Below are 15,348 nucleotides of genomic sequence, written 5' to 3'. Positions count from 1 at the left end.
CATGAAAAAAGGACTAGCAGCCGAGTTCCACGGGAGACTGTGAAAAGTTTTCATATGTAGTAAAAACCTGAGAAATCCGTCCGTTTTCGTCATTTGTTATCGAATCGACTTAAAGCCAGATCGTCACATTGGCTACTCTTCTCTCTGAAACGATTGTACTTATCGTCTGCAAAGCTATGTCGCGTGCTGCGGTATGTGGAGACACTAAAAGCACCATAGTAGAACACAGATGAAGCTTCTAATTTGATGTAATAGCCAGTAAGAAATAGTAGAATTCAAGTTTTAGGTATCGATTATTGACTTTTTAGCATGCTTTCGTGCCTTGGACATGAGCAAGGACCTTAAGATACTGCATGAAAGGAGGACTATCAGCCGAGTTGCACGGGAGAATGTGAAAAGTGTTCATATGTAGTAAAATCCTGAGAAATCCGTCCGTTTTCGTCATTTGTTATCGAATCGACTTAAAGCCAGATCGTCACATTGGCCGCTCTTCTCTCTGAAACGGTTGTGCTTATCGAGTGCAAAACTATGTCGCGTGCTGCGATGTGCGTAGAAACTAAAAGCACCGTAGTAGAACACAGATGAAGCTTCTAAGTTGATGTAATAGCCAGTAAGAAGTAGAACAATTCAAGTTTTAGGTATCGATTATTGACATTTTAGCTGGCTTTGGTGCCTTGGACATGAGCTATGACTTGAAGATTCTGCATAAAAGGAGGACTAGCTGCCCAGTTTCACATGAGAATGTGAAAAGTGTTCACATGTAGTTAAAACCTGAGACATCCGTCCGTTTTCGTCATTTGTTATTGAATCGGCTTAAAGCCAGATCGTCACATTGGCCGCACTTCTCTCTGAAACGGTTGTACTTATCGTCTGCAAATCTATGTCGCGTACTGCGGTATGCTGAGACACTAAAAGAACCATAGTAGAACACAGATGAAGCATCTAAGTTGATGTAATAGCCAGTAAGAAGTAGTAGAATTCAAGTTTTAGGAATCGATTATTGACTTCTTAGATGGATTTGGCGCCTTGGACATGAGCTAGGAGCTTAAGATTCTGCATGAAAGGAGGACTAGCAGCCGAGTTACACAGGAGAATGTGAAAAGTGTTTATATGTAGTAAAAACCTGAGAAATCCGTCCGTTTTCGTCATTTGTTATCGAATCGACTTAAAGCCAGATCGTCACATTGGCCGCTCTTCTCTCTGAAACGGTTGTACTTATCGTCTGCAAAGCTATGTCGCGTGCTGCGGTATGCGGAGACACTAAAATCACCATAGTAGAACACAGATGAAGCATCTAAGTTGATGTAATAGCCAGTAAGAAGTAGTAGAATTCAAGTTTTAGGAATCGATTATTGACTTTTTAGCTGGCTTTTGCTTTGGACATGAGCTAGGACTTTAAGATTCTGCATAAAAGGAGGACTAGCAGCCCAGTTGCACGGGAGAATGTGAAAAGTGTTCATATGTAATAAAAACCTGAGAAATCCGTCCGTTTTCGTCATTTGTTATCGAATCGACTTAAAGCCAGATCGTCACATTGACCGCTCTTCTCACTGAAACGGTTGTACTTATCGTCTGCAAAGCTATGTCGCGCGCTGCGGTATGCGGAGACACTAAAAGCACCTTGGTAGAACACAGATGAAGCTTCTAAGTTGATGTAATAGCCAGTAATAAGTAGTACAATTCAAGTTTTAGGTATCGATTATTGAATTTTTAGCTGGCTTTGGTGCCTTGGACATGAGCTAGGACCTTAAGATTCTGCATAAAAGGAGGACTAGAAGCCGAGTTGCACGGGAGAATGTGAAAAGTGTTCATATGTAGTAAAATCCTGAGAAATCCGTCCGTTTTCGTCATTTGTTATCGAATCGACTTAAAGCCAGATCGTCACATTGGCCGCCCTTCTCTCTGAAACGGTTGTACTTATCGTCTGCAAAGCTATGTCGCGTGCTGCGGTATGCGGAGACACTAAAATCACCATAGTAGAACACAGATGAAGCCTCTAAGATGATGCAATAGCCAGTAAGAAGTAGAACAATTCAAGTTTTAGGTATCGATTATTGACATTTTAGCTGGCTTTGGTGCCTTGGACATGAGCTAGGACCTTTACATTCTGCATGAAAAAAGGACTAGCAGCCGAGTTCCACGGGAGACTGTGAAAAGTTTTCATATGTAGTAAAAACCTGAGAAATCCGTCCGTTTTCGTCATTTGTTATCGAATCGACTTAAAGCCAGATCGTCACATTGGCTACTCTTCTCTCTGAAACGATTGTACTTATCGTCTGCAAAGCTATGTCGCGTGCTGCGGTATGTGGAGACACTAAAAGCACCATAGTAGAACACAGATGAAGCTTCTAATTTGATGTAATAGCCAGTAAGAAATAGTAGAATTCAAGTTTTAGGTATCGATTATTGACTTTTTAGCATGCTTTCGTGCCTTGGACATGAGCAAGGACCTTAAGATACTGCATGAGAGGAGGACTATCAGCCGAGTTGCACGGGAGAATGTGAAAAGTGTTCATATGTAGTAAAATCCTGAGAAATCCGTCCGTTTTCGTCATTTGTTATCGAATCGACTTAAAGCCAGATCGTCACATTGGCCGCTCTTCTCTCTGAAACGGTTGTGCTTATCGAGTGCAAAACTATGTCGCGTGCTGCGATGTGCGTAGAAACTAAAAGCACCGTAGTAGAACACAGATGAAGCTTCTAAGTTGATGTAATAGCCAGTAAGAAGTAGAACAATTCAAGTTTTAGGTATCGATTATTGACATTTTAGCTGTCTTTGGTGCCTTGGACATGAGCTAGGACCTTTACATTCTGCATGAAAGAAGGACTAGCAGCCGAGTTGCACGGGAGACTGTGAAAAGTTTTCATATGTAGTACAAACCTGAGAAATCCGTCCGTTTTCGTCATTTGTTATCGAATCGACTTAAAGCCAGATCGTCACATTGGCCGCTCTTCTCTCTGAAACGGTTGTACTTATCGTCTGCAAATCTATGTCGCGTACTGCGGTATGCTGAGACACTAAAAGAACCATAGTAGAACACAGATGAAGCATCTAAGTTGATGTAATAGCCAGTAAGAAGTAGTAGAATTCAAGTTTTAGGAATCGATTATTGACTTTTTAGCTGGCTTTTGCCTTGGACATGAGCTAGGACTTTAAGATTCTGCATAAAAGGAGGACTAGCAGCCCAGTTGCACGGGAGAATGTGAAAAGTGTTCAGGTGTAGTAAAAACCTGAGAAATCCGTCCGTTTTCGTCATTTGTTATCGAATCGACTTAAAGCCAGATCATCACATTGGCCGCTCTTCTCTCTGAAACGGTTGTACTTATCGTCTGCAAAGCTATGTCGCGTGCTGCGGTATGCGGAGACACTAAAATCACCATAGTAGAACACAGATGAAGCTTCTAAGATGATGCAATAGCCAGTAAGAAGTAGAACAATTCAAGTTTTAGGTATCGATTATTGACATTTTAGCTGTCTTTGGTGCCTTGGACATGAGCTAGGACCTTTACATTCTGCATGAAAGAAGGACTAGCAGCCGAGTTGCACGGGAGAATGTGAAAAGTTTTCATATGTAGTACAAACCTGAGAAATCCGTCCGTTTTCGTCATTTGTTATCGAATCGACTTCAAGCCAGATCGTCACATTGGCCGCTCTTCTCTCTGAAACGGTTGTACTTATCGTCTGCAAATCTATGTCGCGTACTGCGGTATGCTGAGACACTAAAAGAACCATAGTAGAACACAGATGAAGCATCTAAGTTGATGTAATAGCCAGTAAGAAGTAGTAGAATTCAAGTTTTAGGAATCGATTATTGACTTTTTAGCTGGCTTTTGCCTTGGACATGAGCTAGGACTTTAAGATTCTGCATAAATGGAGGACTAGCAGCCCAGTTGCACGGGAGAATGTGAAAAGTGTTCATATGTAGTAAAAACCTGAGAAATCCGTCCGTTTTCGTCATTTGTAATCGAATCGACTTAAAGCCAGATCATCACATTGGCCGCTCTTCTCTCTGAAATGGTCCTAATTATCGTCTGCAAAGCTATGTCTCTTGCTCCGGTATTCGGAGACACTAAAAGCACCATAGTAGAACACAGATCAAGGTTCTAAGTTGATGTAATAGCCATGAAGAAGTAGTACAATTCAAGTTTTAGGTATTGAATATGGACCTTTTAGCTGGCTTTGGTGCCTTGGACATGAGCTAGAACCTTAAGATTTTGCATGAAAGGAAGACTAGCAGCCGAGTTTCACGGGAGAATGTGAGAAGTGTTCTTATGTAGTAATAACCTGAGAAATCCGTCCTTTTTCGTCATTTGCTATCGAATCGACATAAAGCCAGATCGTCACATTGGCCGCTCTTCTCTCTGAAACGGTTGTGCTTATCGTCTGCAAAGCTATGTCGCGTGTTGCCGTAGGCGGAAACAGGAAAAGCACCATAGTAGAATACAGATGAAGCTTCTAAGTTGATGTAATAGCCAGTAATAAGTAGTCCAATTCAAGATTTAGGTATCGATTATTGACTTTTTAGCTGGCTTTCGTGCCTTGGACATTAGCCAGGACTTTAAGATTCTGCATAAAAGGAGGACTAGCAGCCCAGTTGCACGGGAGAATGTGAAAAGTGTTCATATGTAGTAAAAACCTGAGAAATCCGTCCGTTTTCGTCATTTGTTATCGAATCGACTTAAAGCCAGATCGTCACATTGGCCGCCCTTCTCTCTGAAACGGTTGTACTTATCGTCTGCAAAGCTATGTCGCGTGCTGCGGTATGCGGAGACACTAAAATCACCTTAGTAGAACACAGATGAAGCCTCTAAGATGATGCAATAGCCAGTAAGAAGTAGAACAATTCAAGTTTTAGGTATCGATTATTGACATTTTAGCTGGCTTTGGTGCCTTGGACATGAGCTAGGACCTTTACATTCTGCATGAAAAAAGGACTAGCAGCCGAGTTCCACGGGAGACTGTGAAAAGTTTTCATATGTAGTAAAAACCTGAGAAATCCGTCCGTTTTCGTCATTTGTTATCGAATCGACTTAAAGCCAGATCGTCACATTGGCCGCTCTTCTCACTGAAACGGTTGTACTTATCGTCTGCAAAGCTATGTCGCGCGCTGCGGTATGCGGAGACACTAAAAGCACCTTGGTAGAACACAGATGAAGCTTCTAAGTTGATGTAATAGCCAGTAATAAGTAGTACAATTCAAGTTTTAGGTATCGATTATTGAATTTTTAGCTGGCTTTGGTGCCTTGGACATGAGCTAGGACCTTAAGATTCTGCATAAAAGGAGGACTAGAAGCCGAGTTGCACGGGAGAATGTGAAAAGTGTTCATATGTAGTAAAATCCTGAGAAATCCGTCCGTTTTCGTCATTTGTTATCGAATCGACTTAAAGCCAGATCGTCACATTGGCCGCCCTTCTCTCTGAAACGGTTGTACTTATCGTCTGCAAAGCTATGTCGCGTGCTGCGGTATGCGGAGACACTAAAATCACCTTAGTAGAACACAGATGAAGCCTCTAAGATGATGCAATAGCCAGTAAGAAGTAGAACAATTCAAGTTTTAGGTATCGATTATTGACATTTTAGCTGGCTTTGGTGCCTTGGACATGAGCTAGGACCTTTACATTCTGCATGAAAAAAGGACTAGCAGCCGAGTTCCACGGGAGACTGTGAAAAGTTTTCATATGTAGTAAAAACCTGAGAAATCCGTCCGTTTTCGTCATTTGTTATCGAATCGACTTAAAGCCAGATCGTCACATTGGCTACTCTTCTCTCTGAAACGATTGTACTTATCGTCTGCAAAGCTATGTCGCGTGCTGCGGTATGTGGAGACACTAAAAGCACCATAGTAGAACACAGATGAAGCTTCTAATTTGATGTAATAGCCAGTAAGAAATAGTAGAATTCAAGTTTTAGCTATCGATTATTGACTTTTTAGCATGCTTTCGTGCCTTGGACATGAGCAAGGACCTTAAGATTCTGCATGAAAGGAGGACTATCAGCCGAGTTGCACGGGAGAATGTGAAAAGTGTTCATATGTAGTAAAAACCTGAGAAATCCGTCCGTTTTCGTCATTTGTTATCGAATCGACTTAAAGCCAGATCGTCACATTGGCCGCACTTCTCTCTGAAACGGTTGTGCTTATCGAGTGCAAAACTATGTCGCGTGCTGCGATGTGCGTAGAAACTAAAAGCACCGTAGTAGAACACAGATGAAGCTTCTAAGTTGATGTAATAGCCAGTAAGAAGTAGTACAATTCAAGTTTTAGATATCGATTATTGACTTTTTAGCTGGCTTTGGTGCCTTGGACATGAGCTATGACTTGAAGATTCTGCATAAAAGGAGGACTAGCAGCCCAGTTGCACATGAGAATGTGAAAAGTGTTCACATGTAGTTAAAACCTGAGACATCCGTCCGTTTTCGTCATTTGTTATTGAATCGGCTTAAAGCCAGATCGTCACATTGGCCGCACTTCTCTCTGAAACGGTTGTACTTATCGTCTGCAAATCTATGTCGCGTACTGCGGTATGCTGAGACACTAAAAGAACCATAGTAGAACACAGATGAAGCATCTAAGTTGATGTAATAGCCAGTAAGAAGTAGTAGAATTCAAGTTTTAGGAATCGATTATTGACTTCTTAGATGGATTTGGCGCCTTGGACATGAGCTAGGAGCTTAAGATTCTGCATGAAAGGAGGACTAGCAGCCGAGTTACACAGGAGAATGTGAAAAGTGTTTATATGTAGTAAAAACCTGAGAAATCCGTCCGTTTTCGTCATTTGTTATCGAATCGACTTAAAGCCAGATCGTCACATTGGCCGCTCTTCTCTCTGAAACGGTTGTACTTATCGTCTGCAAAGCTATGTCGCGTGCTGCGGTATGCGGAGACACTAAAATCACCATAGTAGAACACAGATGAAGCATCTAAGTTGATGTAATAGCCAGTAAGAAGTAGTAGAATTCAAGTTTTAGGAATCGATTATTGACTTTTTAGCTGGCTTTTGCTTTGGACATGAGCTAGGACTTTAAGATTCTGCAAAAAAGGAGGACTAGCAGCCCAGTTGCACGGGAGAATGTGAAAAGTGTTCATATGTAGTAAAAACCTGAGAAATCCGTCCGTTTTCGTAATTTGTTTTCGAATCGACTTAAAGCCACATCGTCACATTGGCAGCTCTTCTCTCTGAAACGGTTGTACTTATCGTCTGCAAAGCTATGTCGCGTGCTGCGGTATGCGGAGACACTAAAACCACCATAGTAGAACACAGATGATGCTTCTAAGTTGATGTAATAGCCAGTAAGAAGTAGTACAATTCAAGTTTTAGGTATCGGTTATTGACTTTTTACCCTTCTTTGGTGCCTTGGACACGAGCTAGGAACTTAAGATTTTGCATGAAGGAGGACTAGCAGCCGAGTTGCACGGGAGAATGTGAAAAGTGTTCATATGTAATAAAAACCTGAGAAATCCGTCCGTTTTCGTCATTTGTTATCGAATCGACTTAAAGCCAGATCGTCACATTGGCCGCTCTTCTCACTGAAACGGTTGTACTTATCGTCTGCAAAGCTATGTCGCGCGCTGCGGTATGCGGAGACACTAAAAGCACCTTGGTAGAACACAGATGAAGCTTCTAAGTTGATGTAATAGCCAGTAATAAGTAGTACAATTCAAGTTTTAGGTATCGATTATTGAATTTTTAGCTGGCTTTGGTGCCTTGGACATGAGCTAGGACCTTAAGATTCTGCATAAAAGGAGGACTAGAAGCCGAGTTGCACGGGAGAATGTGAAAAGTGTTCATATGTAGTAAAATCCTGAGAAATCCGTCCGTTTTCGTCATTTGTTATCGAATCGACTTAAAGCCAGATCGTCACATTGGCCGCCCTTCTCTCTGAAACGGTTGTACTTATCGTCTGCAAAGCTATGTCGCGTGCTGCGGTATGCGGAGACACTAAAATCACCATAGTAGAACACAGATGAAGCCTCTAAGATGATGCAATAGCCAGTAAGAAGTAGAACAATTCAAGTTTTAGGTATCGATTATTGACATTTTAGCTGGCTTTGGTGCCTTGGACATGAGCTAGGACCTTTACATTCTGCATGAAAAAAGGACTAGCAGCCGAGTTCCACGGGAGACTGTGAAAAGTTTTCATATGTAGTAAAAACCTGAGAAATCCGTCCGTTTTCGTCATTTGTTATCGAATCGACTTAAAGCCAGATCGTCACATTGGCTACTCTTCTCTCTGAAACGATTGTACTTATCGTCTGCAAAGCTATGTCGCGTGCTGCGGTATGTGGAGACACTAAAAGCACCATAGTAGAACACAGATGAAGCTTCTAATTTGATGTAATAGCCAGTAAGAAATAGTAGAATTCAAGTTTTAGTTATCGATTATTGACTTTTTAGCATGCTTTCGTGCCTTGGACATGAGCAAGGACCTTAAGATACTGCATGAGAGGAGGACTATCAGCCGAGTTGCACGGGAGAATGTGAAAAGTGTTCATATGTAGTAAAATCCTGAGAAATCCGTCCGTTTTCGTCATTTGTTATCGAATCGACTTAAAGCCAGATCGTCACATTGGCCGCTCTTCTCTCTGAAACGGTTGTGCTTATCGAGTGCAAAACTATGTCGCGTGCTGCGATGTGCGTAGAAACTAAAAGCACCGTAGTAGAACACAGATGAAGCTTCTAAGTTGATGTAATAGCCAGTAAGAAGTAGAACAATTCAAGTTTTAGGTATCGATTATTGACATTTTAGCTGTCTTTGGTGCCTTGGACATGAGCTAGGACCTTTACATTCTGCATGAAAGAAGGACTAGCAGCCGAGTTGCACGGGAGACTGTGAAAAGTTTTCATATGTAGTACAAACCTGAGAAATCCGTCCGTTTTCGTCATTTGTTATCGAATCGACTTAAAGCCAGATCGTCACATTGGCCGCTCTTCTCTCTGAAACGGTTGTACTTATCGTCTGCAAATCTATGTCGCGTACTGCGGTATGCTGAGACACTAAAAGAACCATAGTAGAACACAGATGAAGCATCTAAGTTGATGTAATAGCCAGTAAGAAGTAGTAGAATTCAAGTTTTAGGAATCGATTATTGACTTTTTAGCTGGCTTTTGCCTTGGACATGAGCTAGGACTTTAAGATTCTGCATAAAAGGAGGACTAGCAGCCCAGTTGCACGGGAGAATGTGAAAAGTGTTCAGGTGTAGTAAAAACCTGAGAAATCCGTCCGTTTTCGTCATTTGTTATCGAATCGACTTAAAGCCAGATCATCACATTGGCCGCTCTTCTCTCTGAAACGGTTGTACTTATCGTCTGCAAAGCTATGTCGCGTGCTGCGGTATGCGGAGACACTAAAATCACCATAGTAGAACACAGATGAAACTTCTAAGATGATGCAATAGCCAGTAAGAAGTAGAACAATTCAAGTTTTAGGTATCGATTATTGACATTTTAGCTGTCTTTGGTGCCTTGGACATGAGCTAGGACCTTTACATTCTGCATGAAAGAAGGACTAGCAGCCGAGTTGCACGGGAGAATGTGAAAAGTTTTCATATGTAGTACAAACCTGAGAAATCCGTCCGTTTTCGTCATTTGTTATCGAATCGACTTCAAGCCAGATCGTCACATTGGCCGCTCTTCTCTCTGAAACGGTTGTACTTATCGTCTGCAAATCTATGTCGCGTACTGCGGTATGCTGAGACACTAAAAGAACCATAGTAGAACACAGATGAAGCATCTAAGTTGATGTAATAGCCAGTAAGAAGTAGTAGAATTCAAGTTTTAGGAATCGATTATTGACTTTTTAGCTGGCTTTTGCCTTGGACATGAGCTAGGACTTTAAGATTCTGCATAAATGGAGGACTAGCAGCCCAGTTGCACGGGAGAATGTGAAAAGTGTTCATATGTAGTAAAAACCTGAGAAATCCGTCCGTTTTCGTCATTTGTAATCGAATCGACTTAAAGCCAGATCATCACATTGGCCGCTCTTCTCTCTGAAATGGTCCTAATTATCGTCTGCAAAGCTATGTCTCTTGCTCCGGTATTCGGAGACACTAAAAGCACCATAGTAGAACACAGATCAAGGTTCTAAGTTGATGTAATAGCCATGAAGAAGTAGTACAATTCAAGTTTTAGGTATTGAATATGGACCTTTTAGCTGGCTTTGGTGCCTTGGACATGAGCTAGAACCTTAAGATTTTGCATGAAAGGAAGACTAGCAGCCGAGTTTCACGGGAGAATGTGAGAAGTGTTCTTATGTAGTAATAACCTGAGAAATCCGTCCTTTTTCGTCATTTGCTATCGAATCGACATAAAGCCAGATCGTCACATTGGCCGCTCTTCTCTCTGAAACGGTTGTGCTTATCGTCTGCAAAGCTATGTCGCGTGTTGCCGTAGGCGGAAACAGGAAAAGCACCATAGTAGAATACAGATGAAGCTTCTAAGTTGATGTAATAGCCAGTAATAAGTAGTCCAATTCAAGATTTAGGTATCGATTATTGACTTTTTAGCTGGCTTTCGTGCCTTGGACATTAGCCAGGACTTTAAGATTCTGCATAAAAGGAGGACTAGCAGCCCAGTTGCACGGGAGAATGTGAAAAGTGTTCATATGTAGTAAAAACCTGAGAAATCCGTCCGTTTTCGTCATTTGTTATCGAATCGACTTAAAGCCAGATCGTCACATTGGCCGCCCTTCTCTCTGAAACGGTTGTACTTATCGTCTGCAAAGCTATGTCGCGTGCTGCGGTATGCGGAGACACTAAAATCACCTTAGTAGAACACAGATGAAGCCTCTAAGATGATGCAATAGCCAGTAAGAAGTAGAACAATTCAAGTTTTAGGTATCGATTATTGACATTTTAGCTGGCTTTGGTGCCTTGGACATGAGCTAGGACCTTTACATTCTGCATGAAAAAAGGACTAGCTGCCGAGTTCCACGGGAGACTGTGAAAAGTTTTCATATGTAGTAAAAACCTGAGAAATCCGTCCGTTTTCGTCATTTGTTATCGAATCGACTTAAAGCCAGATCGTCACATTGGCCGCTCTTCTCACTGAAACGGTTGTACTTATCGTCTGCAAAGCTATGTCGCGCGCTGCGGTATGCGGAGACACTAAAAGCACCTTGGTAGAACACAGATGAAGCTTCTAAGTTGATGTAATAGCCAGTAATAAGTAGTACAATTCAAGTTTTAGGTATCGATTATTGAATTTTTAGCTGGCTTTGGTGCCTTGGACATGAGCTAGGACCTTAAGATTCTGCATAAAAGGAGGACTAGAAGCCGAGTTGCACGGGAGAATGTGAAAAGTGTTCATATGTAGTAAAATCCTGAGAAATCCGTCCGTTTTCGTCATTTGTTATCGAATCGACTTAAAGCCAGATCGTCACATTGGCCGCCCTTCTCTCTGAAACGGTTGTACTTATCGTCTGCAAAGCTATGTCGCGTGCTGCGGTATGCGGAGACACTAAAATCACCTTAGTAGAACACAGATGAAGCCTCTAAGATGATGCAATAGCCAGTAAGAAGTAGAACAATTCAAGTTTTAGGTATCGATTATTGACATTTTAGCTGGCTTTGGTGCCTTGGACATGAGCTAGGACCTTTACATTCTGCATGAAAAAAGGACTAGCAGCCGAGTTCCACGGGAGACTGTGAAAAGTTTTCATATGTAGTAAAAACCTGAGAAATCCGTCCGTTTTCGTCATTTGTTATCGAATCGACTTAAAGCCAGATCGTCACATTGGCTACTCTTCTCTCTGAAACGATTGTACTTATCGTCTGCAAAGCTATGTCGCGTGCTGCGGTATGTGGAGACACTAAAAGCACCATAGTAGAACACAGATGAAGCTTCTAATTTGATGTAATAGCCAGTAAGAAATAGTAGAATTCAAGTTTTAGCTATCGATTATTGACTTTTTAGCATGCTTTCGTGCCTTGGACATGAGCAAGGACCTTAAGATTCTGCATGAAAGGAGGACTATCAGCCGAGTTGCACGGGAGAATGTGAAAAGTGTTCATATGTAGTAAAAACCTGAGAAATCCGTCCGTTTTCGTCATTTGTTATCGAATCGACTTAAAGCCAGATCGTCACATTGGCCGCACTTCTCTCTGAAACGGTTGTGCTTATCGAGTGCAAAACTATGTCGCGTGCTGCGATGTGCGTAGAAACTAAAAGCACCGTAGTAGAACACAGATGAAGCTTCTAAGTTGATGTAATAGCCAGTAAGAAGTAGTACAATTCAAGTTTTAGATATCGATTATTGACTTTTTAGCTGGCTTTGGTGCCTTGGACATGAGCTATGACTTGAAGATTCTGCATAAAAGGAGGACTAGCAGCCCAGTTGCACATGAGAATGTGAAAAGTGTTCACATGTAGTTAAAACCTGAGACATCCGTCCGTTTTCGTCATTTGTTATTGAATCGGCTTAAAGCCAGATCGTCACATTGGCCGCACTTCTCTCTGAAACGGTTGTACTTATCGTCTGCAAATCTATGTCGCGTACTGCGGTATGCTGAGACACTAAAAGAACCATAGTAGAACACAGATGAAGCATCTAAGTTGATGTAATAGCCAGTAAGAAGTAGTACAATTCAAGTTTTAGGAATCGATTATTGACCTTTTAGCTGGCTTTGGTGCCTTGGACATGAGCTAGGACTTTAAGATTCTGCATGAAAGGAGGACTAGCAGCCGAGTTGCACGGGAGAATGTGAAAAGTGTTCATATGTAGTAAAAACCTGAGAAATCGGTCCGTTTTCGTCATTTGTTATCGAATCGACTTAAAGCCAGATCGTCACATTGGCCGCTCTTCTCTCTGAAACGGTTGTACTTATCGTCTGCAAAGCTATGTCGCGTGCTGCGGTATGCGGAGACACTAAAATCACCATAGTAGAACACAGATGAAGCATCTAAGTTGATGTAATAGCCAGTAAGAAGTAGTAGAATTCAAGTTTTAGGAATCGATTATTGACTTTTTAGCTGGCTTTTGCCTTGGACATGAGCTAGGACTTTAAGATTCTGCATAAAAGGAGGACTAGCAGCCCAGTTGCACGGGAGAATGTGAAAAGTGTTCATATGTAGTAAAAACCTGAGAAATCCGTCCGTTTTCGTCATTTGTTATCGAATCGACTTAAAGCCAGATCATCACATTGGCCGCTCTTCTCTCTGAAATGGTCCTAATTATCGTCTGCAAAGCTATGTCTCTTGCTCCGGTATTCGGAGACACTAAAAGCACCATAGTAGAACACAGATCAAGGTTCTAAGTTGATGTAATAGCCATGAAGAAGTAGTACAATTCAAGTTTTAGGTATTGAATATGGACCTTTTAGCTGGCTTTGGTGCCTTGGACATGAGCTAGGACCTTAAGATTTTGCATGAAAGGAAGACTAGCAGCCGAGTTTCACGGGAGAATGTGAGAAGTGTTCTTATGTAGTAATAACCTGAGAAATCCGTCCTTTTTCGTCATTTGCTATCGAATCGACATAAAGCCAGATCGTCACATTGGCCGCTCTTCTCTCTGAAACGGTTGTGCTTACCGTCTGCAAAGCTATGTCGCGTGTTGCCGTAGGCGGAAACAGGAAAAGCACCTTAGTAGAATACAGATGAAGCTTCTAAGTTGATGTAATAGCCAGTAATAAGTAGTCCAATTCAAGATTTAGGTATCGATTATTGACTTTTTAGCTGGCTTTCGTGCCTTGGACATTAGCCAGGACTTTAAGATTCTGCATAAAAGGAGGACTAGCAGCCCAGTTGCACGGGAGAATGTGAAAAGTGTTCATATGTAGTAAAAACCTGAGAAATCCGTCCGTTTTCGTAATTTGTTTTCGAATCGACTTAAAGCCACATCGTCACATTGGCAGCTCTTCTCTCTGAAACGGTTGTACTTATCGTCTGCAAAGCTATGTCGCGTGCTGCGGTATGCGGAGACACTAAAACCACCATAGTAGAACACAGATGATGCTTCTAAGTTGATGTAATAGCCAGTAAGAAGTAGTACAATTCAAGTTTTAGGTATCGGTTATTGACTTTTTACCCTTCTTTGGTGCCTTGGACACGAGCTAGGAACTTAAGATTTTGCATGAAGGAGGACTAGCAGCCGAGTTGCACGGGAGAATGTGAAAAGTGTTCATATGTAATAAAAACCTGAGAAATCCGTCCGTTTTCGTCATTTGTTATCGAATCGACTTAAAGCCAGATCGTCACATTGGCCGCTCTTCTCACTGAAACGGTTGTACTTATCGTCTGCAAAGCTATGTCGCGCGCTGCGGTATGCGGAGACACTAAAAGCACCTTGGTAGAACACAGATGAAGCTTCTAAGTTGATGTAATAGCCAGTAATAAGTAGTACAATTCAAGTTTTAGGTATCGATTATTGAATTATTAGCTGGCTTTGGTGCCTTGGACATGAGCTAGGACCTTAAGATTCTGCATAAAAGGAGGACTAGAAGCCGAGTTGCACGGGAGAATGTGAAAAGTGTTCATATGTAGTAAAATCCTGAGAAATCCGTCCGTTTTCGTCATTTGTTATCGAATCGACTTAAAGCCAGATCGTCACATTGGCCGCCCTTCTCTCTGAAACGGTTGTACTTATCGTCTGCAAAGCTATGTCGCGTGCTGCGGTATGCGGAGACACTAAAATCACCATAGTAGAACACAGATGAAGCCTCTAAGATGATGCAATAGCCAGTAAGAAGTAGAACAATTCAAGTTTTAGGTATCGATTATTGACATTTTAGCTGGCTTTGGTGCCTTGGACATGAGCTAGGACCTTTACATTCTGCATGAAAGAAGGACTAGCAGCCGAGTTCCACGGGAGACTGTGAAAAGTTTTCATATGTAGTAAAAACCTGAGAAATCCGTCCGTTTTCGTCATTTGTTATCGAATCGACTTAAAGCCAAATCGTCACATTGGCTACTCTTCTCTCTGAAACGATTGTACTTATCGTCTGCAAAGCTATGTCGCGTGCTGCGGTATGTGGAGACACTAAAAGCACCATAGTAGAACACAGATGAAGCTTCTAATTTGATGTAATAGCCAGTAAGAAGTAGTAGAATTCAAGTTTTAGGTATCGATTATTGACTTTTTAGCATGCTTTCGTGCCTTGGACATGAGCAAGGACCTTAAGATTCTGCATGAAAGGAGGACTATCAGCCGAGTTGCACGGGAGAATGTGAAAAGTGTTCATATGTAGTAAAAACCTGAGAAATCCGTCCGTTTTCGTCATTTGTTATCTAATCGACTTAAAGCCAGATCGTCACATTGGCCGCTCTTCTCTCTGAAACGGTTGTGCTTATCGAGTGCAAAACTATGTCGCGTGCTGCGATGTGCGTAGAAACTAAAAGCACCGTAGTAGAACACA

The sequence above is a fragment of the Schistocerca gregaria genome, chromosome 9 (assembly GCF_023897955.1).
Source record: "Schistocerca gregaria isolate iqSchGreg1 chromosome 9, iqSchGreg1.2, whole genome shotgun sequence".
Classification (NCBI taxonomy): domain Eukaryota; kingdom Metazoa; phylum Arthropoda; class Insecta; order Orthoptera; family Acrididae; genus Schistocerca; species Schistocerca gregaria.
The sequence above is the reverse complement of the archived record's forward strand: the minus strand, read 5'-3'. Positions refer to the sequence as shown.